Source organism: Capricornis sumatraensis, chromosome 6, assembly GCF_032405125.1.
Source record: "Capricornis sumatraensis isolate serow.1 chromosome 6, serow.2, whole genome shotgun sequence".
NCBI lineage: Eukaryota > Metazoa > Chordata > Mammalia > Artiodactyla > Bovidae > Capricornis > Capricornis sumatraensis.
In genome coordinates this window covers 94,079,882-94,105,290 of record NC_091074.1, presented here as the reverse complement: position 1 = coordinate 94,105,290, position 25,409 = coordinate 94,079,882, and the positions used below count along the sequence as shown (strand labels likewise).

General features: G+C 39.6%; 1 pseudogene; it reads left to right on the top strand.

Annotated features, from left to right (window-relative positions):
* Positions 1 to 4,064: 4,064 nt before the first annotated feature.
* Positions 4,065 to 5,044, top strand: LOC138081473 (RNA ligase 1 pseudogene; annotated as a pseudogene).
* The last annotated feature ends 20,365 nt before the right edge of the window (positions 5,045 to 25,409 follow it).

The following is a 25,409-nucleotide window of genomic DNA, read 5'->3' as shown; positions in this document are numbered from 1 at the left end:
TGATATTTTCTGAAAAAAGTCAAATCAGGGCTTTAGTCTTTTGCAGTTGAAAGGGATGTTTCAGTTAAACCCCTCTGATAGCTCTCTAGCTTGCCTAACAGGTTACCCAGACCTCTTACAGCTTGTGAATTGTTTGCAGCCCCCCAACCACAAGAGGCACAAAGCTTAAAAGTGTCTTAAAGATACAGAGCCTTTTCTAAAGAGCTAAAAATGATATTGGTGACGGGTCTTTACTCTTGACTCAATGATTGCCGCCAGGCATCCATATTCTTTATCTTTTAGGCACCTGGGAGGATGTTAATCAATGTAAACGGGATATGGAAAAAGATATATAATAGTTTTGATGTTAGCAACACTAGACTTTTGAGTTAATTACCTTTCTTTTGTTATAAATCACTGTACCCCTTTTACTTGTTATAAATTGCTGTGTCTTTGCTATGTAAGAATGTAACTTTATTTAGTGCTTTCTGAGAGTGGCACCAGACTTTGGGAAGATCAACACAAATAAGTCTTCTGGTTGACAAACCCTTATCAGAAAAAAGGCTGTAAAATGTTAATTGGTCCTTTTTGGCCAGAAGATTATGTAAATCACCTAAGACTTGTGTATACAATTAGGTATGCAGAGAGAAAAGCCTGGTTTTGATAAGAGTCTGGACTGCTAATGCTGCATAACTTTGTGTTACCCACTGATCTCTATGTATAATCAAAAAGTATAAAAGGCCTTCTGAACAATAGAGGACGGGCCAGTCGCTGGACTGGTTTCCCCCGTGTCTCCTCTCTGATTTCTGGCTGAATTCCCATCTGGGGCATGGAGGCTCACCATGTCTACTTACTTGTCCCGGCTTTTAAGATCCACGCGAGGTGGAGCCCAAGGCGGGGCACCCCCCAATATTCAAGAGGACGCCGGTGGCCTAACATAGATGGTGCAAGCTCCTTGTCTGGAACTTTATTGGCTTCCCACGTAAACCAAGTAAACCAGCCTTCTTTCTCCACTTAATTTTCCTACTACACTATTTCTCCCTAATCTAATCTTATATTAATAAATAAATAAGATTTTTCCTTGCTGACTCCATCCACCCTTGGAATTCCCTGGATCCACCGGGACTGGACCCTGGCAGGTATGGAGGTTCCTTAAAAAACTAAAAATAGAACTACCATATGTCCCTGCAATCTGACTCCTAGGCATGCTGCTGCTGCTGCTGCTAAGTTGCTTCAGTCGTGTCCGACTCTGTGTGACCCTATAGACGGCAGCTCACCAGGCTCCCCTCTCCCTGGGATTCTCCAGGCAAGAACACTGGAGTGGGTTGCCATTTCCTTCTCCAATGCAGGAAAGTGAAAAGTGAAAGTGAAGTCACTCAGTAGTGTCCGACTCTTAGCGACCCCATGGACTCAGCCTTCCAGGCTCCTCTAGCCATGGGATTTTCCAGGCAAGAGTACTGGAGTGGGTTGCCATTGCCTTGACTCCTAAGCATATATCTGGAGAAAAACATAATCCAAAAGGTTACATGCACCACAATGATTACTGCAGCACTGTTTACAATAGCCAAGACATGGAAACAACCTAAATGTCCATCAACAGAGGAATGGATAAAAATTTGTTACATATATACAATAGAATATTGCTGTTGTTGTTCAGTCACTAAGTTGTGTCCAGCTCTTTGCTCTCTCCTGGGCTGCAGCACACCAAGCTTCCCTGTCACTGTCTCCCAAAGTTTGCTCAGATTCAAGTCCATTGAGTCAGTGATGCTATCTAACCATTACTGAGCCATTAAAAAGAATTAAATAATTCCATTTGCAGCTATGTGGATGGACCTAGAGAGTGTCATAGTAAGTAAGTCAGAGGAGAAATACGGCATGACATCCCTTATATGTGGAATCTAAAAAGAAATGATACAAATGAACTTACTTACAAAACAGAAAGAGACTCACAGACTTAGAAAACTAACTTACGATTGCCAGGGAGAAAGGTTAGGGACCTTGGGAAGGTCATGTACACACTGCTGTATTTAAAATGGGTAACCAAAAAGGACCTATTGTATAGCCTATGGAATTCTGCTCAATGTTATGTGCCAGCCTTGATGGGAAGGGGAGGGGGGCTTACGGGAGAATGGATACTTGTATATGTATGGTTGAGTCCTTCCCTCTTCTCCTGAGACTACCACTACATTTTTAGTCAGCTATACCTCAATACAAAATAAAAAGTTTAAAGTCTGGATTTAAAAAATGTGGTATGTATACACCATGGACCATTACTCAACCATTAAAAAAGGATGAAACAATGCCATTTGCAGCAATATGGATAGACCTGGAAACTACCATACTAAGTGAAGCAAGTCAGACAAAGTAAGACAAATATATGATATTGCTTATATGTGGAATATAAAAAATGCTACAAATGAATTTATTTACAAAATAGAAATGGGCACATAGATTTAAAAAACAAACTCTGGTTACCAAAGGGGAAAAGTGGTGGGGAGGAATAAATTGAGAGTTTGAGACTGACATATACACTATATTTAAAATAGATAACCAACAAGGACCTACTCTATAGCACAAGGAACTTTGCTCAGTATTTTGTAATAATTTAAATGAGGAAAGAATTTGAAAATGAACAGATACAGGTATATATGTATACATGTATATATGTATATTCTAGGGCTCCCCTATAATGAAGCAGATATGTCTCAGATGGTAAAGAATCTGCCTGTAATGCAGGAGATCTGAGTTCAGTCCCTGGGTTGGGAAGATCCCCTGAGGAAGGAAATGGCAACCCACTCCAGTATTCTTGCCCGAAGAATTCCATAGATAAAGGAGCCTGGTGGGTTACAGTCCTTGGGGTCGCAGAGACTGATGCAGCTGAGCGACTAAAACAAATACACATATAGGTCTTTCCAGGTGGCACTAGTGGTAAAGAACCTGCCTGCCAACGTAGGAGACGTAAGAGATGTGGGTTCAATTCCTGGGTCAGAGAGATCCCCTGGAGGAGGGCACAGCAACCCACTCCAGTATTCTTGCCTGTAGAATCCACGGATGAGGAGCCTGGCAGGCTATAGTCCATAGTGTTGCAAAGAGTCAGACATGACTGATTGACTTAGTATGCACACAAGCACATATATTATAAATATAGTAAACAATGTTTACAAGAAAAAAATTTAATTGTTAAAACTCAGTTTAAAAAAAAAACTGAAAGCCTGTTAGGAAGCTGATCACAAGGAAAACATTAGAATCTGCTCAATCAGGGTGATCATCATTGTGGTCACTAAGGAAACAATCATGGGAACTTGTTCACAAATCTTGAACAGCCAGGAAAATAGACTCCACAAACAGATGGTGTGATGGCTACAGGGTCAAATCTGTATATGGTGTGAACCCTGGAAAAGGAGTGGGTCAAGGGTGCTATGCACCTGAATCCTGATGGGAATGTGAGCTAAATGCCTGGGACTCATAGGCCTCTTAGAGAATATTTTGAAGATCTGGGACCACGTGCCAGAACAATGCACATTTGTGAGCATACAAGTACACACACATTGGCTGTCATAACAGCATCAAGCCCCGTCATGAATCCCCCTCACACTGAGGACCAGGAGCAGCTTCACAGGTGAGGCAATGACGGGCAGAGGAATGGCACTGGAAGAAGCACCCCTCCACACGGGAAGACACTGAACAGCATGGCTGCAGAAGGCACAGCAATATGAGGTACCAAGGCCCAGGTGGCACTGATGGCCCATTGTAGAGTAGAATGGCAAGGGGGTGATGATTTGGGCCCCAGATCAGGAAGATTTGAAAAGATAGAAAAGGTCAATGAAACTAAAAGTCTATTTTTTGAAAAGATGAACAAAATTGGTAAATTTTAGTCAGCCTCAAGAAAAAAGGGAGAGGACCCAAGTCAATAAAATCAGAAATAGATACGCTCGGAACCGGGGAAATGGGGAGCGCGGCTACCTGGCCAGCTCGCGGCGTGTTCACGACTTGAGTACACGGCTGACCCCTCTGAACGCTCTCCTAGTCAGGACCCAGCGCTGCTCGGAAGGGCCTTCTCCACTAGCACCGCTTGAGGACCCAACATGAGGCGCTTGGGGTCGGTGCAGCGGAAAATGCCGTGTGTGTGTTTGTGACGGAGGTGAAAGAGGAGCCTTCCACCAAAAGGGAGCATCAGCCATTTAAAGTTTTGGCAACTGAAACTGTAAGTCACAAGGCATTAGATGCAGATATATACAATGCAATTCCAACAGAAAAAGTGGATGGAACATGTTGTTATGTTACTAACTACAAAGGTCAGCCATACCTCTGGGCTCGGCTAGATAGGAAACCTAACAAATTAGCTGAGAAAAGATTTAAAAATTTTCTACATTCAAAACAAAACTCGAAAGAATTTTTTTGGAATGTTGAGGAGGACTTCAAACCTGTTCCAGAGTGCTGGATACCAGCGAAGGAAATAGAACAGTTAAATGGGAATCCGATGCCTGATGAAAATGGACACATTCCTGGTTGGGTTCCAGTGGAGAAAAACAACAAACAGTACTGCTGGCATTCGTCTGTAGTCAATTACGAGTTTGAGATTGCCCTGGTCCTGAGGCATCATCCTGATGATCCTGGCCTTTTGGAAATTAGTGCAGTGCCGCTCTCAGATCTTCTAGAACAAACACTGGAGCTCATAGGAACCAATATTAATGGAAATCCTTACGGGTTAGGAAGCAAAAAGCATCCATTACATTTTCTTATACCACATGGAGCATTTCAAATAAGAAATCTACCTACCTTGAAGCACAGTGATCTGTTGTCCTGGTTTGATGGTTGCAGAGAGGGTAAAATTGAAGGAATAGTATGGCATTGCAATGGTGGTTGTTTAATCAAGGTCCATCGCCACCATCTTGGTTTATGTTGGCCGATCCCAGATACTTATATGAATTCAAAACCAGTTATTATCAACATGAATCTGAACAAATATGAGTATGCCTTTGATGCTAAGTGTTTGTTTAATCATTTTTCAAAAATAGACAATCAGAAACTTGGTAGGCTCAAAGATATAATACTTAATGTATAAACTGGAAGTGCAATTAAAAACTAGCTTCATTGTTGTTCTGTTTCAATGTTGAATACTCTGCCATGTTTATAAGGTAAAAATATCTCAGATTCAGTTTATTATTCAGTGTCTTAATATAGCAACATGTCTTTTAGCATTTGAAGCAATCAATTTTCCAGCTGCAAATATCTATTCAAATTTTTATTTAGAAACAGCAAATGAATGTTAACCTCTGGAATTAAAAATATAATAATAAGCTCTCCACCTTATACAAAGGTTGGATTCAGTCCATTGTACATGGGTAGTTTAAAAGACAAACCAACAATTTTGGACCATTACTTTAAAAATTAAATAGTTTAAACTGAGGAAAAAAATCAGAAATAAAGATGTTATGACAGACAACACTAATACAAAGAATCTTAGGAGACTACTATGAACAACTATGTGCAAATAAAATGCGCAATCTAGAAAGTGAAAGTTGTGTCTGACTATTTGTGACCCCACAGACTATACAGTCCATGGAATTCTCCAGGCTATAATAGTGGAGTGGGTAGCCTTTCCATTCTTCAGGGGAACTTCCAAAATGAGGGCTCGAACTCAGGTCTCCTATATTGCAGGCAGATTCTTTACCAGCAGAGCCACAAGGGAAGCCCAAGAATACTGGAGTGGATAGCCTATCCCTTCTCCAGCAGATCTTCCTGACCCAGGAATTGAACCAGGGTCTCCTACATTTCAGGCAGATTCTTTAACAACTGAGCTATGAGGGAAAACCAAACAATCTAGAAGAAACATAAATTCTTATAAATGTATAATCTCCCAAGACTAAAGCAGGAAGAAATAGAAAATATGAATGGACCAATTACCAGTAATGATGTTGAGTCAGTAATTTTAAAACTTCCAACAAACAAAACTGCAGGACCAGATGGCTTCACAGGTGAATTCTAACAAACATTTAGAGAAGAGTTAAAAGCTATCCTTCTGAAACGATTCCAAAAAACTACAGAAGAGGAACCATTTTCAAATTCTTTCTATGAGGCCATCATCCCCTGATACCAATACCAGAAAGATATCACACAAAAAAGAATATTATAGGCCAATATCACTGATAAATACATGTGTAAAAATCCTCAACAAATGTTAGTAAACTGAATCCAGCAATATGTTAGAAGGATCATACACCATGATCAAGTGAGGTTTATCCTAAGGATGCAAGGATTTTTCAATACCTACAAATTAATCAATGTGATTGTTGTTGTTCAGTAACTCAGCTGTGTCCAACTCTTTGCAACCCCATGGACTGACTGCAGCATGCCAGTCTTCCCTGTCCTTCACTATCTCCCTGAGTTTGCTCAAACTGATGTCCATTGAATAGATGATACCATCCAACCATCTCATCCTCTGTCCCACCCTTCTCCCGCTGCCCTCAATATTTCCCACCATCAGGGTCTTCTACAATGAGCTCTTCGCATCAGCTGGCCAAAGTATTGGAGCTTCAGCTTCTGCATCAGTCCTTCCAATGAATATTCAGGATTGATTTCCTTTAGGATTGACTGGTTTGATCTTGCAGTCCAATGGACTCTCAAGAGTCTTTCCCAACACCACAGTTCAAAAGCATCAAATCTTCAGCAACCGGCCTTCTTTATGGTCTAGCTCTCATATCTGTATATGACTACTGGCAAAACCCTAGCTTTGACTATATGGACATTTGTCAGCAAAGTGTTGTCTCTATTTTTTATATACTGTCTAGGTTCATCATAGCTTTTCTTCCAAGGAGCAAGTGTCTTTTAATTTCATGGCTGCAATCACCATCCACAATGATTTTTCAGCCCAAGAAAATAAAGTCTGTCACTGTTTCCATTGTTTCCTGTTTCCATTGTTTCCCTATTTATTCACCATGAAATGATGGGACTGGATGCCATGATCTTAGCTTTTTGAATGTTGAGTTTTGAGCCAGCTTTCTCACTTTCCTCTTTCACATTCATCAACAGGCTCTTTAGTTCCTCTTTGCTTTATACCATTAGGGTGGTGTCATCTGCATATCTGAGGTTATTTATATTTCTCCCAGCAATCTAGATTTCACCTTAGCTTCATGCAGCCCAGCATTTTGCATGATGTACTCTGCATATAAGTTAAATAAGCAGGGTAACAATATACAGCCTTGACATATTTCTATCCCAATTTTGAGCCAGTCCATTATTCCATGTCTAGTCCTAACTGTTGCTTCTTGATCTGCATACAGGTTTCTCAGGAGGCAGGTAAGGTGGTTTGATATTCCCATCTCTTTAAAATTGTTCCAAAATTTGTTGTGATCCACAGTCAAAGGCTTTACCATAGTCAATGAAGCAGAAGTAAATGTTTTCTGGAATTCCCTTGCTTTCTCGATGGTTCAGCAATTGTTGGTAATTTGATCTCTGATTCCTCTGCCATTTCTGAACCCAGCCTATACATCTGGGAGTTCTTGATTCAAGTACTGCTGAAGCCTAGCTTGAAGGATTTTGAGCATAGCCTTCTAGCATAGGAAGTGAGTGTGATTGTCTGGTAGTCTGAACATTCCTTAGTACTGTCCTTCTTGGAAATTGGTATGAAGATTGACATTTTCCAGTTCTGTGGCTACTGCTCAGTTTTCCAAATTTGCAGACATATTGAAGTGAAGTGATGTTGCTCAGTTGTGCCCGACTCTTTGCGACCCTGTGGACTGTAGCTTACAAGGCTCCTCTGTCCATAGAATTTTCCAGGCAAGAGTACTGCAGTGGGTTGCCATTTCCTTCTCCAGGGGATCTTCCTGACCCAGGGATCAAACCCAGGTCTCCCACATTGTGGGCAGACGCTTTACCGTCTGAGCCACCAGGGAAGCCATATTGAGTTCATGATGTTATTTAACCATCTTATTCTCTGCTACCCTCTTCTTACACCTTCAATGTTTCCCAGCCTCAGAGTCTTTTCCAGTGAATTGGCCCTTTACATCAGGTGGCCAAAGTATTGGAGCTTCAAATTCAGAATCAGTCCTTCCAATGACTACTCAGGGTTGATTTCCTTTAGGATTGACTGGTTTGATCTTCTTGCAGTCCATGGGACTCTGTCAAGAGTCTTCTCCAGCACCACAATTTGAAAGTGTTGATTCTTCACCATTCAGCCTTCTTTAGGGTCCAACCTTCATATCTGTACATGACTCCTGGGAAAACCATAGCTTTGACTATACAGACCTTTGCAGGCAAAGTGATATCTTTGCTTTTCAATGTATTGTCTTAGTTTGCTTTCCTTCCAAGGAGCAAATATCTTTTAATTTCATGGCTGCAGTCACCGTCCACAGTGATTTTGGAGTCCAAGAAAACAAAATCTGTCACTGGTTCCACATTTTCCCCTTCTATTTGCCATGAAGTGATGAGAACAAATGCCATGATCTTAGTTTTTTGACTGTTGAGTTTCAAATCAGCTTTTTCACTCTCCTCTTTCACCCTCATCCAGAGGCTCTTTACAGCTGAACATAAGATCTTTACATAAGATCTCTTTACATAAGATCTCTAGAACTTATTTAACTTGCATAACTCAAAACTTTACCTCTGTTGAATAGAAACTTATTTCTCCCCACCCCACCCCTGGCAGCCTCCATTCTCTGAGTCTATTAATCTATTAGATATGTCATGAGAGTAGAATCATGAAGTATTTGTCCTTTTGTGACTGGCTTCTTTTGTAGCATAAATGTTCTCAAGGTTCATCCATGTTGTCACATATGGTAAAATTTCCCTCTTAAATTTTAGCCAACATTGATTTGTCTATTCTCTATTTCATTTGTCTCTGCTCTAGTTTAATTATTTCCATCCTCTACTAACTTAGGAGGGCAGAAACCAAAAGGAAGAAAGAATTCAAACATAAAGCCTGGGAAAAGAAGACCTCAAGCACAGTAAGTAAAAAATAAATAAATAAATAATGAAAAGGCAGAGAAATACGACACAAATGAAGGAACAAACTAGAAACACAGAAGTTCAAATAAATGAAGAGGAAATAGACAAACTACCTGAAAAATAATTCAGAATAATGATAGTAAAGATTATTAAAAAAAAATGTTGAAAACAAAATGAAGAAAATACAAGAATCAATTAACAAAGACCTAGAAAAATTAAGGAATAAATATACAAAGACAAACAACACAATTACTGAAATTAAAAATACTCTAGAAGGAATCAATAGCAGAATATCTGAACCAGAAGAACAAATCAGTGAGCTGGAAGATAAAATGGTGGAAATACCTTCTGAAGAAAAGAATAAAGTAAAAAGAATGAAAAGAACTGAAGATAACCTCAGAGACCTCTGGGACAATATCAAGTGCACCAACATTAGAATTATAGGGGTCCCAGAAGAAAAGAGGAAAAGAAAGGGTGTGAGAAAATTTTTGAAGAAATTATAGTTGAAAATTTCCCCAACATGTAAAAGGAAATAGTCAATCAAGTCCAAGAGGCACAAAGAGTCCCATACAGGATAAACCCAAGGAGAAACATGCCAAGACACATACTAATCAAACTGACAAAGACTGAACACAAAGAAAAAATATTAAAAGCAGCAAGGGAGAAGCAACAAGTAACATACAAGTGAAACTCCATATGCTTAACAGCTGATCTTTCAGCAGAAACTCTGTAGGCCAGAAGGGAATGGCAGGATATATATAAAGTACAGAAAGAGGAAAATCTAAACCAAGATTACTGTACCCAGCAAGGATCTCATTCAAAACTGATGGAGAAATAAAAAGCTTTTCAGACAAGCAAAAGTTAAGAGAATTCAGTACCACCAAACCAGCTTTACAACAAATGTTAAAAGGACTTCTATAGTCAAGATATACAGGAGAGGGGGAAAGATCTACAAAATCAACCCAAAACAATTAAGAAAAGGGAAATAGGAACATATATATCAATAACCACTTTAAATGTAAATGGATTAAATACTCCAACCAAAAGACACAGACTGGCTGAATGGATTCAAAAACAAGACCCATTTACACGCTGTCTACAAGAAACCCACTTCAGACCTCAAGACACATATGACTGAAAGTGAGAGGATGGAAAAATATATTCCATGCAAATGGGAAGCAAAAGAAAGCTGGAGTAGTAATCTTTATTCAGGCAAAATAGACCTTAAAATAAAGATTACAAGAGATAAAGAAGGACACTACATAATGATCAAGGGATCAATCCAGGAGGAAGACATAACAATTGTAAGTATATACACACTCAACATAGGAGCACCTCAATACATAAGATGAACACTAACAGACATAAAAGGAGAAATTGACAGTAACACAATAATAGTAGGAGACTTTAACACCCCAGTCACACCAATGGACAGATCATCAAAACAGAAAATTAATAAGGAAACACAAGTCTTAAATGATACATTAGATGAGATGGATCTCATTTATATCTTCAGGACATTCCATCCAAATGCAAACAAATACACCTTCTCAAGTGCACATGGAACATTTTCCAGGATAGACCACATCTTGAGTCACAAATCAAACCTCAGTACATTTAAGAAAATCAAAATCATATCAAACATCTTCTCCAACCACAATGCTATGAGACTAGGTATCAATTGCAAGAAAGAAACTGTAACAAATACAAACACGTGGAGATGAAACAACACGATTCTAAATAACCAACAGGTTACTGAATAAATCAAAGGGGAAATAAAAAATTTCTAAAAACAAATGACAATGAAAACAAGACAACTCAAAATCTATGGGATGCAGAAAAGCAGTTCTAATAGGGAAGTTTACAGCAATACAATCCTACCTCAAGAAACAAGAAAAACATCAAATTGACAACCTAACTTTACACCTAAAACAACTGGAAAAAGAAGAACAACAAAAAAAACAAAATTAGTAGAAGGAAATAAATCATAAAATTCTGAGCAGAAATAAATGAAAAAGAAATGAAAGAAACAATAGAAAAGATTAATAAAACTAAAAGCTGGTTCTTTGAGAAGATAAACAAAATTGACAAGCCTTTAGCCAGACTCATCATGAAAAAAGGAGGGAAGAATCCAATCAACAAAATTAGAAATGAAAAAGGAGAGGTTACAACAGACAATGCAGAAATACAAAAGATTATAGCAGACTATTATGAACAACTATATGGCAATAAAATGGATAACCTGGAAGAAATGGACAGATTCTTAGAAAAGTTCAATCTCCCAAGACTGAACCAGGAAGAAATAGAAATTATGAACAACCCAATTACAAGCTCTGAAATTGAAGCTGTGATCAAAAATCTCCCCAAAAACAAAAGCCCAGGACCAGATGGCTTCACAGGAGAATTCTATCAGACATTTAGACAAGAGCTAATGCCCATCCTTCTAAAACTCTTTCAAAAAATTGCAGAGGAAGGAACACTTCCAAACTCATTTTATGAGGCCACCATCACCCTGAAACCAAAACCAGACAAAGGCAACACAAAAAAAGAAAACTACAGGCCAATATCACTGATGAACATAGATGCAAAAATCCTCAACAAAATTTTAGCAAACAGAATTCAGTAACATATCAAAAAGCTAAAACACTATGATCAAGTTGGATTTATTCCAGGAATGCAAGGATTCTTCAATATATGCAGATCAATCAATGTGATACACCATATTAACAAATTGAAAGATAAAAACCACATGATAATCTCAATAGATGCAGAAAAAGCCTCTGACAAAATTCAGCACCTATTTATGATTAAAACTTCAAAAAATGTGCATAGAAGGAACCTACCTCAACATAGTAAAGTCCATGTATGATAAGCCTACAGCAAACATTATTCTCAGTGGTGAAAAACTGAAAGCATTCTCCTTAAGACCAGGAAAAAGACAAAGGTGTCCACTTTCACCACTATTATTCAACATAGTTCTGGATAGCTATAGCAATCAGAGAAGAAAAAGAAATAAAAGGAATCCAGATTAGAAAAGAAGAAGTAAAGCTCTCACTGTTTGCAGATGAAATGATACTGTACATAGAAAACCCTAATCAGAAAATTACTAAAGCTAATCAGTGAATTTAGCAAAATTGCAGGGTACAAAATCTATACATAGAAATCACTTGCATTTCTATATACTAACAATGAAAAATTAGAAAGAGAAATTAAGGAATCAATCCCATTCGCCACTGCAACAAAAAAAATTAAATATCTATGAATAAACTTAACTAAGGAGACAAAAGAACTATACACAGAAAACTATAAGACACTGATGAATGAAATAAAAGATAACATAAACATATGGAGAGACATTCCATGTTCCTGGGTAGGAAGAATCAATATTGTAAAAATGACTATGCTACCAAATGCAATCAACAGATTCAATGCAATCCCTATCAAATTACCAATGGCATTTTTCACAGAACTTGAACAAAAATTTCACGGCTCATATGGAAATACCAAAGAATAGCCAAAGCAGTCTTGAGAAAGAAGAATGAAGCTGGAGGAATCAACCTTTCTGACATCAGATTATATTACAAAGCTGCAGTCATCAAGACAGTATGGTACTGGCACAAAAACAGAAATATAGACCAATGGAACAAGACAGAAGGCCAAGAAATAAATCTATGCACCTATGGGTACTTTATTTTTGACAAAAGAGGCAAGAATATACAATGGGGCAAAGACAGCCTCTTCAATAAATGCTGGGAAAACTGGACAACTACATGTAAAAGAATGAAATTAGAACACTTCCTAACAACATACACACACACAAAAACTCAAAATGGATTAAAGACCTAAATGTAAGACCAGAAACTATAAAACTCTTAGAGGAAAACATAGGCAGAACACTTGATGACATAAATCAAAGCAAGATCCTCTATGACCCAACCTCCTAGAGTAATGGAAATAAAAACAAAAGTAAACAAGTGGAACCTGATTAAAATTAAAGGCTTTTGCACAGCAAAGGAAACTATCAGTTCAGTTGAGTTCAGTCACTCAGTCGTGTCTGACTCTTTGCGACATGAATCGCAGCACACCAGGCTTCTCTGTCCATCACCAACTGCTGGAGTTTACCCAAACTCATCTCCATTGAGTTGGTGATGCCAGCCAGCCATCTCATCCTCTGTCATCCCCTTCTCCTCCTGCCCCCAATCCCTCCCAGCATCAGAGTCTTTTCCAATGAGTCAGCTCTTCACATGAGGTGGCCAAAGTATTGGAGTTTCATCTTTAGCATCAGTCCTTCTAAAGAAATCGCAGGGCTGATCTCCTTCAGAATGGACTGGTTGGATCTCCTTGCAGCCCAAGGGACTCTCAAGAGTCTTCTCCAACACCACAGTTCAAAAGCATCAATTCTTCAGTGCTCAGCTTTCTTCAGAGTCCAACTCTCACATCCATACATGACCACTGGAAAAACCATAGCCTTGACTAGACGGACCTTTGTTGGAAAAGTAATGTCTGTGCTTTTTAATATGCTATCTAAGTTGGTCATAAATTTTCTTCCAAGGAGTAAGCATCTTTTAATTTCATGGCTGCAGTCACCATCTGCAGTGATTTTGGAGCCCAAAAAAATAAACTGACACTATTTCCACCATTTCCCCGTCTATTTTCTATGAAGTGATGGAACCAGATGCCATGATCTTCGTTTTCTGAATGTTGAGCTTTAAGCCAACTTTTTCACTCTCCACTTTCACTTTCATCAAGAGGCTTTTTAGTTCCTCTTCACTTCCTGCCATAAGGGTAGTGTCATATGCATATCTGAGGTTATTGATATTTCTCCTGGCAATCTTGACTCCAGCTTGTGCTTTCTCCAGCCCAGCGTTTCTCATGATGTACTCTGCATAGAAGTTAAATAAGCAGGGTGACAATATACGGCCTTGACGTACTCTTTTTCTGATTTGGAACAAGTCTGTTGTTCCATGTCCAGTTCTAACCGTTGCTTCCTGACCTGCATACAAGTTTCTCAAGAGGCAGGTCAGGTGGTCTGGTATTCCCATCTCTCTCAGAATTTTCCAGTTTATTGTGATCCACACAGTCAAAGGCTTTGGCATCATCAATAAAGCAGAAATAGATGTTTTTTCTGGAGCTCTCTTGCTTTTTTGATGATCCAGCAGATGTTGGCAATTTTATCTCTGGTTCCTCTGCCTTTTCTAAAACCAGCTGAACATCTGGAAGTTCACGGTTCACATATTGCTGAAGCCTGGCTTGGAGAATTTTGAGCATTACTTTACTAGCATGTGAGATGAGTCAATTGTGCAGTAGTTTGAGCATTTTTTGCATTGCCTTTCTTTGGGATTATGGCCACTGCTGAGTTTTCCAAATTTGCTGGCATATTGAGTGCAGCACTTTCACAGCATAAGCAAGATGAAAAGACAATGGGAGAAAATAATAGCAAGTGAAACAACTGACAAAGGATTAATTTCCAAAATATAAAAGCAGCTCATACAACTTAATGCTAGAAAAACTAACAACCCAATCAAAAAGGGCAAAAGACCTAAACAGACATTTTTCCAAAGAAGACATATGGATGGCTAACAAACACATGAAAAGATGTTCAATATCACTCATTACTAGAGAAATGCAAACCAAAACTACAATGAGATATCACCTGACACCAGTCAGAATGGCCATCATTAAAAAGTCTACGAAAAATAAATGCTGGCAAGGGTGTGGGGAAAAGGGAATGCTCTTGCACTGTTGGTGGGAATGTAAATTGATACAGCCACTGTGGAAAACAGTATGGAGATTCCTTAAAAAACTAGCAATAAAACCACCATTTTGAAAATTGAAAGTCACATGTATCCCATTGTTCATTGCAGCACTATTTACAACAGCTAGAACATGGAAGCAACCTAGAGGCCCATCGACAGATGAATGGATAAGGAAGTTGTGGTACATATACATGATGGAATATTACTCAGCCATAAAAAAGGAATGCATTTGAGTCAGTTCTGATGAGGTGAATGAACCTAGAACTTATTATACAGAGTGAAGAGAGTTAGAGAAAGATAAATATCATATTCTAATGCATATATACAGAATCTAGAAAAATGGTACTGAAGAATTTATTTACAGGGCAGCAATGGAGACACAGACATAGAGAATAGACTTACGGACTTGGGGAGAGGGGAGGAGAGGGTGAGATGTATGGAAAGAGTAACATGGAAACTTACATTACCATATGTAAAATAGATAGCCAATGGGAATTTGCTGTATGGCTCAGGAAACTCAAACAGGGGCTCTGTATCAATCTAGAGGGGTGGGATGGGGCAGGAGATGGGAGGGAGGTTCAGATGGGAGGGGATATATGTTATCTATGCTGATTATGTTGAGATTTGACAGAAAACAAAATTCTGTAAAGCAATTATCCTTCAATAAAAATAAATAATTTTAAAAGGGGGGAAAAAAACCTTTTTAAAAGGAAATGAGCAAGCCAAACTGTCACTATTTGTAGATGATGTGATTTTATATATGGAAATCCTAAAAACCCCATCAGTAAGCTATTAGAACTATTAATTTAAGTAATGCTGGGAGATACAAAAATGATACACATGAATTGGTTGCATTTCTGCGCACTAAAAATGACCTGTAAGAAAGAGAAATTCAAAAAAAAGAAAACAATCTCATTTACAAGTGCATCAAAACTAATGAAATACCTAGGAATAAACTAAATTAAGAAAATGAAAGATCTATACTCTGAAAACCATAAGACTCTGATGAAAGAAACTGAAGACAACACAAATTAAAGGAAAGATATACCATGCTCATAGCTTGGAAGAAGTATTATTAAAATGTCCATACTACCCAAAGCCACCTACAGATTCAGTGCAACCCCTGTCAAAATAACAGTGATGTTTTTGTAAAGAACAGGAATAAATAATCCTAAAATTTTTATGGAATCACGAAAGACCCCAAATCACCAAAAGTTTCAAAGGAAAAAAACAAAACTGGAGGTATCATGTGCCCTGATTTAAAACTATACTGCAAAGCTATAGCAATTTAAAACTGCATGATACTGACACAAAAACAGACAGTGGAATAGAACAGAGAGCCCAGAAACAAATCCACACTTGTATGGCCAATTAGTTTATGGCAAAGGGACAAGAATAAAAAGTGAGGAAAAGAGTAACTTCAATAAATGATGTTGGGACAGCTAGACACAGTTAAATGCCAAAGAATGAAAGTGGGTCACTTTCTTACACCATATACAAAAATAAACCCAAAATGAATTAAAGATATAAACGTAAGACCTGAAAACATAAAACTCCTAGAAGAAAACCTTGGCAGTACTCTCTTTGACCTTGATCTTAGCAAAATATTTTTTTTGGATCTGTCTCCTCAGGCAAAGGCAACAAAAGCAAAAATAAACAAATGGGACTACATCAACCTGAAAGTCAGATCATTATGTTGTACTTGAAACTAATATGATATTGTATGTCATCCGTATGTGTTTGTGCTCAGTTACATCCGACTCTTTGCAACCTTCAAGGCTGTAGCCCACCAGGCTCCTTTGCCCATGGCATTTTCCAGGCAAGAATACTGGAGTGGGTTACTGTTTCCTCCTCCAGGGATCTTCCTGATCCAACCCATATCCCTACATCTCTTGCATTGCCAGGCAAATTCTTTATCACTGAGCCACCTGGGAATCCCCTGTATGTCATTTATTCTTCAATAAGAACAACAACAATGAATACTGTAATTCTTGTCAGATCAATTAGGCAAGAAAAAGAAATAAATGTTGTCCAAATAGGAAAGGAAGAAGTAAAATTATTTCTGTTCAAATATTACATGATATTATATGTAGAAAACACTAAAGAATCTACACACACATGCAGCTATCAGAGCTAATACATGAATTCAATACATTTGAATGATACCAAATCAATAGGTTCAAATCAGTTGCATTTCTATACAGTAACAATGAAAATGGAATTAAGAAAATAATCCTGTTTACAATAGCATCAAGAAAGAATAAAATATTCAGGAATAAATTTAACAAAATATACAAAAGGCTTATACATTGAAAACTACAAAACGTTGCTGAAAGAGATTAAAGAACACATAGAGCTAAAGATATCCTGTGTTCCTGAATTGGAAGATTTAATATTGTAAAGATCACAATGCTGCCAAAAGTGATCTACAAATTTAATGCAATCTTTATTAAAAAAAAAATATCTACAGCATTTTTTGTAGACACAGAACAACTGTCTCTAAAATTTATATGGAATCTTAAATAACCAAAATAGCCAGGGGAATACTGAAAAAGAAGAGCAAAGTTAGAGGATCCATACTTCCTAATTTCAAATTTTACTTTAAAAAAAATACAATAATCAAAACAGTGTGGTCTGGGCTTCCCTGGTGGCTCAGTGGTAAAGAATCCACATGCCGATGCAGGAGACACTGGTTCAATCCCTGGATTGGGAAGATTCCACATGTCTTGGAGCAGCTAAGCCTGTGTGGCACAACTATTGTGTCTGTGGTCTAGAGCCCGTGCTCTGCAAGTGACTTCAAGAGAAGCCACTGCATTGAGAAGCCCATGCACCACTAGAGAGTAGCCCCTATTCTCTGTAACCAGAGGAAGGCCCAAGCAGCAATAAAAACCCAGCATAGCCAGTAAATAAATAAATGAATATATTTTAATAACAGTGTCATCTGGCATGATGCACATACAGATCAATGGAATAGAATGAATACCAGAGAAATAAACCCTCATATATTTGACTAAATGATCTTCAACAAAGTTGCCAGAACATTCAGTGGAACAAAGTTTCTTCAACAAGTGGTACTGGGAAAACTACATATCCACATGAAAAATAATGAAATTTACCTTTACTTTATCCCATATACAAAAATTATCTCAGAATGTATCAAGACCTAAACATAAGAGTTAAAACTATAGAAATCATAGTGAGAAAAAAAGAGGAATAATCTTCACAACATTGGATTTATCAATGATTCCTTAGTTCTGACACCACAAACATAGACAACAAAAGAGAGAATAACGTTGAAACATATACATTACCATATGTAAAATAGATAGCCAGTGGGAGTTTGATGGAAGATGCAGGGAACCCAAAGCCAGTGCTCTGTGACAACCTAGAGGGGTGGGATGGGGGGAAAGTGGGAGGCGGGTTCAAGAGGGAGGGGACATATGTATACCTAATGCTGATTCATGTTGATGCATGGCAAAAACCATCACAAGATTGTAAAAATAATTATCTTCTAATTAAAAAAACAAAATATAAAAACAGGAAAGTAGATGAATTGGATTCATCAAAATTAAAAACTTTTGTACATCAAAGATCACAACCACGAGAGTGAAAAGACAACCCAGAAAAAAGGAGAAGATATTTGCAAATTAATCTGATCAAGGATTAATATTTAAAATATAAAAGGAACTCCTACCACTCAATTCCAAAAAAGCATAAAGCAAAAATAACAAGTGTTGAGGATGTGAAAATCACAAATATCACACATTATTGATAGGAATGTAAAATGGTCCAGCCATACTGGAAAACAGTATGGCAGTTATTCAGAATGATAAAGATAGAATTACTGTGTGATGCTGGAGAAGGAAATGGCAACCCACTCCCAATATTCTTGCCTGGAGAATCCCATGGACAGAGAATCCTAACAGGCTACAGTCCATGGGTTCGCAAGAGTCAAACATGACTTAGCAACTAAACCACCACCACCACCATATGATGCAACATTCCCACTTCTAAGCATATACCCAGAAGAACTGAAAGTAAAGACTCAGACATTGTATAGCCATGTTCATAGAAGCATTATGCACAATAGCTAAAAGGTAGAAACAACCCAAGTGTTCACCAACAGATGAACGGATAAACAAATGTGGTATGTACATACAATGGAATATTATTCAGCCATTAAATGAATGAAATCCTAATAACGCTACAACATGAAGGAACCTTGAAGACACTATGCTAAGTGAAGTAAGCCAGACACAAAAGGGTGTATATTGCATGATTCTACTTATATCAGATTCCTAGACAGAGAATAGAAAGGTGGTTTCCAGGGGCTGGCAGAGTGGGGAATGGGGAGTTATTGCTTAGAGGCTATGGAGTTTCCATTTGAGATGATTTTTTTAAAGTTCTGGAGACAGATGGTAGTGATAGTTAGACAACATTATGAATACACTTAGTTTCATCACTTTAAAATTATGTATATTTTAAATGGGTAAAATGGCAAATTTTATGTTATATATATTTTGCCCAATAAGATATAATCAGGAAAGGGAAGGAAGGGAGGGAAGGAGGGAGAAAGGGAAGAAAGAAGGGGAAGCAGAAGGAAAGGAAGGAAAGATGAAAGAGCCTGGCTGTTATCCGTGCCTGACAGTGCCAGTGGACTGCCTTTCCTGAACCAGCCTCCTTACAAATTGTCCTCTTAGACTGGGTATGTATACTTCCAAAGTAAACAGAAGGATAATTTAATCCCCAAAGAAGAGAGTTGAAGGAGGGGAGAAATTTCTCCTATTTTTGCAGTCTTAATTTTTCAGGTGAAGAGGAAATACCCATTGTGTTTCCAGATGGAAACCCCAGCATTTCACAAAGGGGACTCTGCGTTCCAAGTGGAGTAGCTCTAGAAATATCCCAGGGTTATGAGTGACAGGATAGAACTAATCACACATGAGCCTCCCACAGTCAGAACTAATCCTCCCATGTTGTGAATGGAGTGTGCTTAGCCCATGTTATTAACAAAGAACCCCAGGCTCAAAGAGGCATTGAGATTTGCCCATGTCTCACAGTTATAGTACATGGAATAGTCTATAACAAAATCCAGGTTTGTTTGAATCTTTTTCCCTGATTTCTAGGAATAGAAGGAGAATTTATCAGACCGGAGGTGGTGAAATGCAGGATTTGAAAGCAGCAGGTTTAGCTCAAGTCTTTGCCCCCAGCTCACTGTGTGTCTTTGGTCCAGTTGTTCCATCTTCCTGTGGTTTGTTTTCCTCATCAGTAAAAGGAGGATCAGAATCTGCCTCGATGGACTTGTAGCTGAGCTCTGCTGAGTTGCTGCGGTGCATAGTCCATAAGCTTCTTTGGGGGAGGTTACTGGTGGCTGGCCTGATTGCTTCAATGTGTTTCACATGGACACCTTGAAAGAGGCACATTCTCTTGGTCTGATATATTTTCCCTCCAGAAATGTTAAGATGGAAGTGTAAGAAAATAGGCTCTCCTGATCACCCAGGAAGGAAAGCAAGGGATTTGCTTGTAACTGGACAAGCAGCCACTTGATACAATGTACGGAGGTGATTTCTTCTCTGGAAAGGAGTAAGACTAAGTATCTTTTGGAGACCTTACAAAGCCTGACGACCTTTGAGGAAAGTAGGTGGAGAAGCGGGAGTGCTTTCCGTTCCCCAGGAGAGCTGCACAAGGAAATCCTGTGAGCAAATGTAAGCATTGGCTTCTGGCCAGCCGCATCCTCTCTGCACTAACTGCGTGACTTTGACAAGGTCACCTAGGAGCCTCTTATTCCCAGTGTCTACCAGCTTCCTCTGAGCCCTTAGAATAGAATCTGTGCAGTCTTGACAGTAGAGTAGATGGCCATGGGTGTGGTCAGACTTCCATGTAAGGGCAACTTCCTTCCATTGATCTTGTCATTTCTTGAGCACAGGAGTTCGTTAGTAGCAAACATAGTATGAGCATCTACCATCCCAAGCTGCCAAGCACTGGATGCCAAGGTCCCTAGAGGGTAGTTTCCCCTCCCACATGAGGATGCCTGAGTCTCCAAGCATCTCCTTGGAGCAGAGGTTCACAGTAGTGGGAGACTCAGAGTGACGGGGGCCTCTAGAGATAGTGATAGCATGAGTGAGAAAATGGGAAACTGAGGCAGAGTGGGACAGTCTTGTCCTCCAATAAAGCTGCCACTCAGCCCATCCACTCAGGGCCATGTGGGAAATTTAGCCTCATGTGGCCAGAACTCCCAACTTTTTCTAAAAATTCAGACATCCAGATAATTATGTAAAATATATATAGCACACAAGACAGTCTTGATTCTGCAGCAGTAGAAAACAACCTCAAATCCCAGGGGCTGGAAACTAATCCCAGGGGCTGAGCTTTTTTTTTCCACCTTGCTCACTCATTGTCTGCATCCCACAGAATCTTCAGGAGCCCCTCATTCCCATTGTTTACCATGATTTTTGTCCCATGTGACTCACGGAGAGAACTTTTTCTGTGTGGCTGGAGGAGCCGCCTCCATCCCAGAAGTCTCCACACCAAGGAGAAAGCACTGTAGAATCACCCTCCCTTACAGTCAAATGCTCAGACACAGAAAAAAACACATCACCTTTGCTCATTTACAGGGCCCCATGGGCCATGGGGTACAAGTCAGCCACAACCTTTGGAGGAAGTCCCAGCTAACCCCACAGCTAGCCATCCCATCTCCTGGTGAGTGAAGGCTGGCATCAGCCTGTAGGCCACACAGAACCCATCTCACGTAGGATGTGGCCCAAACACATGGGTTGTGTCCAAGGACTATGCGATAGTAAGGAGAGGTGCTGGAAGCCAGACATGACAGATAGCCAAACACGGAGTCTGACCATCCCACGTGTGCAGGGACTGGTAAACACCATCACCCCCTGCCCTGACCGTTCCTCCTCTCCCCTGAGAAGATACCTGTCACGAATCCTGTCCCTCGGGCCTGTGAGTATGTATTTTCAGCAGGCTCCCTCCTGCCCTTTGACCTTTTTGTCACGGATCATCCCATTGTTCCTGTCCTCCTAGCTGAACTGCAGCCCCCAAGAAGGGCCAGCCCCGTCCCAATTCCAGACTCACAGGACAGGTACTCAGTAGTTTGGAAGGAACAACAAATGAGCACATGGGATCCCCATCTTTAGATAAAAATTATGACAGCCAATACTGTTGCTCATTTGCACATGTTGAGTACTGAGGCAGTTAGTCAGTCAGTTCAGTCACTCTCGTGTCCAACTCTTTGCCACTCCATGGACTGCAGCATGCCAGGCCTCCCTGTCCATCACCAACTCCCTATGTTTACTCAAACACATGTGCATTGAGATGGTGATGCCATCCAACCATCTCATCCTCTGTCCTCCCCTTCTCCTCCTGCCTTCAATCTTTCCCAGCATCAGGGTCTTTTCAAATGAGTCAGTTCTTCACATCAGGTGGCCAAAGTATTGGAGTTTCAGCTTCAGCATCAGTCCTTCCAATGAATATTCAGTACTGATTTCCTTTAGGATGGACTGGTTGGATCTCCTTGCAGTCCAAGGGACTCTCAAGAGTCTTCTCCAACACCACAGTTCAAAAGCATCAATTCTTCAGTGTTTGGCTTTCTTTAAAGTCCAACTTTCACATCCATACATGATTACTGGAAAAACCAAAGCTTTGACTTTGTTGGCAGAGTAATGTCTCTGCTTTTTAATAAACTATCTAAGTTGGTCATAACTTTTCTTCCAAGGAGCAAGCATCTTTTAATTTCATGGCTGCAGTCACCATTTGCAGTGATTTCAGAGCCCCCAAAAATAAAGTCTCTAACTGTTTCCACTGTTTCCCCATCTATTTACTGTGAAGTGATGGGACCAGATGCCATGATTTTAGTTTTCTGAATGTTGAGTTTTGAGCCAACTTTTTCACTCTCCTCTTTCACTTTCATCAATAGGCTCTTTAGTTCTGTTCTTCTTCACTTTTTACCAGAAGTGTGGTGTCATCTGCATATCTGAGGTTATTGATATTTCTCCCAAATATCTTGATTCCAGCTGTGCTTCATCCAGTCCAGCATTTCTCATGATGTATTCTGCATATAAGTTAAATAAGCAGGGTGACAATATACAGCCTTGACCTACTCCTTTTCCTATTTGGAACCAGTCTGTTGCTCCATGTCCAGTACTGTTACTTCCTGACTTGCATACAGATTTCTCAAGAGGCAGGTCAGGTGGTTTCACATTCCCATCTCTTGAAGAATTTCCCACAGTTTGTTGTGATCCACACAGTCAAAGGCTTTGACATAGTCAATAAAGCAGAAATAGATGTTTTTCTGGAACTCTCTCACTTTTTTGACAATCCAGTGGATGTTGGCAATTTGATCTCTGGTTCCTCTGCCTTTTCTAAATCCAGCTTGAGCATCTGGAAGTTCATGGTTCATGTAATCTTGAAGCCTAGCTTGGGGAATTTTGAGCATTACTTTACTAGTGTGTGAGATGAGTGCAATTGTGCGGTAGTTTGAGCATTCTTTGGCATTGCCTTTCTTTGGGATTGGAATGAAAACTGACCTTTTCCAATCCTGTGGCCACTGCTCAGTTTTCCAAATTTGCGGGCATATTGAGTGCAGCACTTTCACAACATCATCTTTTAGGATTTGAGATAGCTCAACTGGAATTCCATCACCCTCACTAGCTTTGTTCATAGTGGTGCTTCCTAAGGCCCACTTGACTTGCATTCCAGGATGTCTGGCTCTAGGTGAGTGATAACACCATCATGATTATCTGGGTCATGAATATCTATTTTGTAAAGTTCTTCTGTGTATTCTTGCCACCTCATCTTAATATCTTCTGCTTCTGTTAGATCCATGCCATTTATGTCCTTTATTGTGCCCATCTTTTCATGAAATATTCCCTTGGTATCTCTAATTTTCTTGAAGAAATCTCTAGTCTTTCCCATTCTATTGTTTTCTTCTATTTCTTTGCACTGATCACTGAGGAAGGCTGTCATCTCTCCTTGTTATTCTTTGGAACTCTGCATTCAAATGGGTATATCTTTCCTTTTCTCCTTTGCCTTTAGCTTCTCTTTTTTTCTTAGCTATTTGTAAGGCCTTCTTAAATAACCATTTTGCCTTTTTGCATTTCTTTTTCTTGGGGATGGTCTTGATCCCTGTTTCCTGTACAATGTCATGAACCTCTGTCCATAGTTCTTCAAGCACTCTATCTATCAGATCTAATCCCTTGAATCTATTTGTCACTTCCACTGTATAATCATAAGGGATTTGATTAGGTCATACCTGAATGGTGTGGTGGTTTGCCCTACTTTCTTCAGTTTAAGTCTGAATTTGGCAATAAGGAGTTCATGATCTGAGCCACAGTCAGCTCCCGGTCTTGTTTTTGCTAACTGTATAGAGCTTCTCCATCTTTGGCTGCAAAGAATATAATCAATCTGATTTCTGGTGATGTCCATATGTAGAGTCTTCTCTTGTGTTGTTGGAAGAGGACGTTTGCTATGATCAGTGTGTTTTCTTGGCAAAACTCTATTAGATTTTGCCCTGATTCATTCTGTACTCCAAGGCCAAATTTGCCTGTTACTCCAGGTATTTCTTGACTCCCTACATTTGCATTCTAGTCCCCAGTAATGAAAAGAACGTCTTTCGGGGGTGTTAGTTCCAGAAGGTCTTATAAGTCTTCATAGAACCATTCAACTTCAGCTTCTTCAGCATTACTGGCTGGGGCATAGACTTGGATTACTGTGATATTGAATGGTTTGCCTTGGAAACGAACAGAGATCAGTCTGTCATTTTTGAGATTGCATCCAAGTACTGCATTTTGGACTCTTTTGTTCACCATGATGGCTACTCCATTTCTTCTAAGGGATTCCTGCCAACAGTAGTAGATATAATGGTCATCTGAGTTAAATTCACTCATTCCAGTCCATTTTAATTTGCTGATTCCTAAAATGTCGATGTTCACTCTTGCCATCTTCTGTTTGACCACTTCCAATTTGCCTTGATTCATGGACCTAACATTCCAGGTTCCTATGTAATATTGCTCTTTACAGCATCGGACTTTACTTCTGTCACCAGTCACATCCCACAACTGGGTGTTGTTTTTGCTTTGGCTCTGTCTCTTTATTCTTTCTGGACTTATTTCTCCACTGATCTCCAGTAGCATATTGGGCACCTACCGACCTAGGGAGTTCATTATTCAGTGTCCTATATTTTTGTCTTTTCATACTGTTCATGGGGTTCTCAAGGCAAGAATGCTGAAGTGGTTTGCCATTCCTTTTTCCACGGGACCACACTTTGTCAGAACTCTCCACCATGACACAGCATGGCTCATAGTTTCATTGAGTTAGACAAGGCTGTGGTCCATGTGATCAGATTGTTTAGTTTTCTGTGATTGTGGCAAGCACTAGCCTAATAACCCAGCACTGGGTACTGTGTGCTTCGTGTGTGGCAAAACCTGCTCTCATTTACTCCTCACAGCAGCCCTTGAGGTTAGCATCATCTTCCCGGTCGACAGATGGGGAGACTGAGGCATGTAGCTTGCCTTTAGCCACTGCCTCCACCAACTCCCAACAGCCACCTGAGAGCCCTAGAGTGAAGAGGGGGCTGGGCTGGCCTGCCCACTGTGGGCTACGTCAACCTCTGGGGCCATGTTCCTCCCACCTTCAGGCTCAGAATCCAACCCTGGGTTCCATTTCCTTCACCCCTTCTAGAAAGCTCTTGATGCACTAGGTGTCAACAGGGGAGATCCAACT